Source organism: Vicia villosa, linkage group LG4 (assembly GCF_029867415.1).
Source record: "Vicia villosa cultivar HV-30 ecotype Madison, WI linkage group LG4, Vvil1.0, whole genome shotgun sequence".
Taxonomy (NCBI): Eukaryota; Viridiplantae; Streptophyta; class Magnoliopsida; order Fabales; family Fabaceae; genus Vicia; species Vicia villosa.
The window spans coordinates 181,246,095-181,250,215 of record NC_081183.1 but is presented as its reverse complement, the minus strand read 5'-3'; the positions used below and the strand labels follow the sequence as shown (position 1 = coordinate 181,250,215).

Sequence of the window (4,121 nt, the reverse complement as noted above, 5' to 3'; positions counted from 1 at the left end):
GAAATTTGAACATTCAGGTTTGGTGTTATTTTAAGAGTTCTTTGAGTCAACTGAAGGTTAGTACTTTGATAATGTTTTAGGAGTTTTATAGTCTTTTTATTATGTTATAATAACTCCGTTGTTGTTGTTTTTTACGGAGAAAACTAAGGAGCCGAAGAAATGCAAGGAGCTGGAGAAATTCAAGGAGCTAGAAATTTGCAAAATAACCGTAAGTTTAGGTTTTAATTGATGATTGCTTATGTGTGTTTTAATTTGTTTATGTGTGTTTTAATTTATGTGTTTATTTTCTGTAAGCAATAAGTTTACCAGAAGTTGAATCTTGTTGATGGTGGTCACTAACCTACTATGAGTATTTAGTACGGTTCTGCACTCTCCTCTCTTGTATCTCTTCCTTTCCTGTGGAATTTTTGCTTTGCTAATAATTCATCCGTGTATCTGTAACATATTTCTTGTTGGAGTTTATTCTGTATAGTAGATCTTTTCATGTTATGTAGCTGAAAGAATTGAACCAATTAATTAGAAGTAAAAACAAACAAATATACAATTTTGGATACTTACTTTAGTATTTATTTATGAAATTACTATTTTTCTTTTTGTTCAACACTTGTTTCAGTTTGACATGCCAAAGTGCTAAACTAAATTCTAATGCATGTAGCTAAAGTGCTAAACCAACAAAACATGTCACAATCACAAGTTAATTACCAGCCAGGAATCCCAATTCATGAATATGGTAGTCCAAAACTTAACTTCATATGTAGTAAATCATCGTGGTTGAGCACTTGAGCTGATAAAATAAACACATTACAAAAGAGAGGGATAATATGAAAGTAAACTTATTGCTTAGCTCTGAGTTCTTAAACCTCTAAAAGGACCCTCTCAGAATTTATTCATAAGTTGCTTCTGTTTATGTTTTTGTGATTGATTGCGACTGTTTTATATACAAGGTGCTGAAAATATTCGAGGAGCTGAAAATATGCAAGGACATAGAGATATGCAAGGAGTTGAAAATGTGTCAAATAATTGTAAGTTTAGCATTCATTCATAATATAATAAATCCTGTTAATTTTAGCATTATAATTCCAGGATGTTAATTTAAATAATAAACTTATAGGTTCTGCACATCAGTTTTGATTATTAGCCTTTTCAAACTATATGCTGGAAATAATAGCTGGTTATTGGTTTTGCACATTACAGGAATAATAGCCTTTTCAAACTAAGTTCTGCACATTACAGGAATTGTGGTTTTTGAAACTATATGTTGGTTATTAGTTTTGAAACTGCTGGTTATTGGTTTAAAATATGTTCCAAGACTGGTTTTGATTATTAGTTTTATAGTTTTAAATTGTTGGTTTTGAATTTTGGATTATAGGAATTGTGGTTTTTGAAACTATATGCTGGTTATTAGTTTTGAAACTGCTGATTATTGGTTTAAAATATGTTCCAAGACTGGTTTTGATTATTAGTTTTATAGTTTTAAATTGTTGGTTTTGAATTTTGGATTACAGGAATTGTGGTTTTTGAAACTATATGCTGGTTATTAGTTTTGAAACTGCTGGTTATTGGTTTAAAATATGTTCCAAGACTGGTTTTGATTATTAGTTTTATAGTTTTAACTTGTTGGTTTTGAATTTTGGATTACAGGAATTGTGGTTTTTGAAACTATATGCTGGTTATTAGTTTTGAAACTGCTGATTATTGGTTTAAAATATGTTCCAAGACTGGTTTTGATTATTAGTTTTATAGTTTTAACTTGTTGGTTTTGAATTTTGGATTACAGGAATTGTGGTTTTTGAATAGCCACAGACTTATTAATTTTGGATCTTGCAAAGCCTATGGTAAATGGTATTTTGGATCTTGCAGAGTCTGTTAAAGTGGGAAATGGTATTTTGGAAGAAGCAAAAACGGTAATGAAAGCAAGTGGTTATAAGAATTTCTATGATGTATTGATCGTAATTATGAGTATTTACTTTAGTATTAAGATTATTATGATTGTGGTTTTTGACAGGTTTGAAAGGAAGTGTTTATAAGAATTTCTCGCCGTAGAAAAATTGATTACAGGTCTGAAAGCAAGTGGTTTCAAATTGATGTTAGAAGGTAAATTTGAGTATTAAAGTAATTTAAGATACTTAGTATGAAAATTTATGTTTTAGATTTTTGTTCCGAATCAACAAACTGAGTGTTTAAAACTGTTACTGAATCAGTTTCATTTTTCCAGAAATATGCAGATAAACTTTTGTTTCAACTGAAATTGTGCAGCTGATTGGGTGCTAGAACTGGAAGTTATAAGGATGGATAAGAATTGGAAGTTATGTTGGTTGTGTTATTAAATAGCTTGCCAAGTTTATTTATAAAATTGTATTATGAACTTTGTTGCTACAGACTTTTATGCCACTTATCATGATGCTGCTACTGCCATTAATTATAATTATAAAGTTGTAATGAACTTTATGCTAGAGCAAGCAATTAAGTTTTTATTATGATATTAAAATATTTTCTATTTGGGCTTGTATTCTGTTAACTAGGAAAACTGTGCAATCCATAAAATTTAAGAAATTAAACAATTAAAGTGATTATTTTGGATTTGGGCTTGAAAATTCAATAAGCCCATTTAGGAAATCGCACCCGCAGTAAACCGACCCAAGAACCCGAACCCGATCCAATCCGAACCCGAGATATCCGAAAATTAATCCGGTTGGAATTGGGCTTATAAGTCTAATCCGAAGATTGCTTCGGTTGGGGGGTTTGGGCCCGAACCGATGCCCACCCCTAACACACCCCTTGAAATGTGGGATTTTGCTCAAAAGACCAAAGATTAATTCTTAGGGTGTTTCTCTTAAAAGAATAATTATTATTACTAATAAAAAATAATTAGTGTTATTTCTATCTTCATAATATAAATTTGTTAGTTTATTTTGACATTTTTTCAGCTATGAATTTCAATATTTTTTTCTTCTCGATTTAATTGTTTTTTAAATTTTAAATTCTCTAAATTGAGATAGCTAGTCTGTCTTAATATAAATAAATATAAGAAATAAATTGTTGAGGGGTTAATGTATGAAAAATATTACTCCTGTTAGTTACATAAAGTTTTCAATTTAAATATGCGTAAAAATTTCAAAATATTTACTATTTTGGGTATATGTTTTTGTGCCTGTTTAGATTTTCTCTCTTAAGTATTTACTTGAGTGTTAATCTAATTATCATTAGAGTATTGCTAATATATTTATTCTATAAGTGCTTTCTCAAGGACGTAGGTTTGCAACCTAATTTATTATGGTTCATGAGAGAACTTTTGTAGAGTATTAATATTGAAACCCAATCTAGTTACCAATTTGAGACACCTTTATCTCTAACAAAAATGTAAGTACCAAAAACAATTTCTCACAAAGGAATTAATGTAACACTACTGTATAATTTTGTATTTGTATCCCTGCACTTTTTCCGAAGACTCAACCTAATTTTTCCTATTCTTTCGTTTAGTACGGAGGATCCAATCCCAAAGCACAAAGAGATAAAATTATTGTTTTATACTTCGTTTTGGCATTGAATTCAACGTATATGGTAACTGAGAGGAGTCATACAAACAACTTCCACGTTTCTTGACTGCGCTTAAGACTTATGCTCGTGAAATCGTTTCTCTTTTAGAAACACTTCTGGCGCATTCTCTCGACGCAACGTGTGTTAAAGGAAATGGGATATTTCATCGACTATTTTGGGCTTTCCGACCTTGCATTGTAGGATTTGCGTATCACAAACTAGTTCTTAAATTGATGGAACTTGGTTGTACAGTAAATACAAAGGAACCTTGTTGATCGCCATTGGTTGCACAAGATGGAAACAGTAATATTTTTCCAGTTGCTTCGCTCTTGTGGAAGGTGAAATTGCTGAGGATTGGAGTTTCTTTCTCATAAATCTCCGGACATACGTTGCTCCCCAACCTGGACTCTATTTGATTTCAGATAGGCATGCTTCCATCGAGAGTGTGTACAACAATCCAGCAAAAGGTAGGCACGACCCACCTTCAACGCATGTCTATTGTATTCGACATATTGCGCAAAGTTTCATGTCGGAGATCAAGGATAGGGTTCTTCGGAAGACTCTATTGGATATGCATTAACTCA

At 31.4% G+C, this 4,121-nt stretch overlaps 1 long non-coding RNA gene across 1 annotated transcript; it reads left to right on the top strand.

Moving 5' to 3' along the window:
• Nucleotides 1-214: 214 nt before the first annotated feature.
• Nucleotides 215-2,448, top strand: LOC131596245 (uncharacterized). Its single transcript, XR_009282192.1, has 4 exons — nucleotides 215-1,022; nucleotides 1,778-1,904; nucleotides 2,006-2,094; nucleotides 2,216-2,448. It is a non-coding gene; the product is annotated as an uncharacterized LOC131596245 (long non-coding RNA).
• The last annotated feature ends 1,673 nt before the right edge of the window (nucleotides 2,449-4,121 follow it).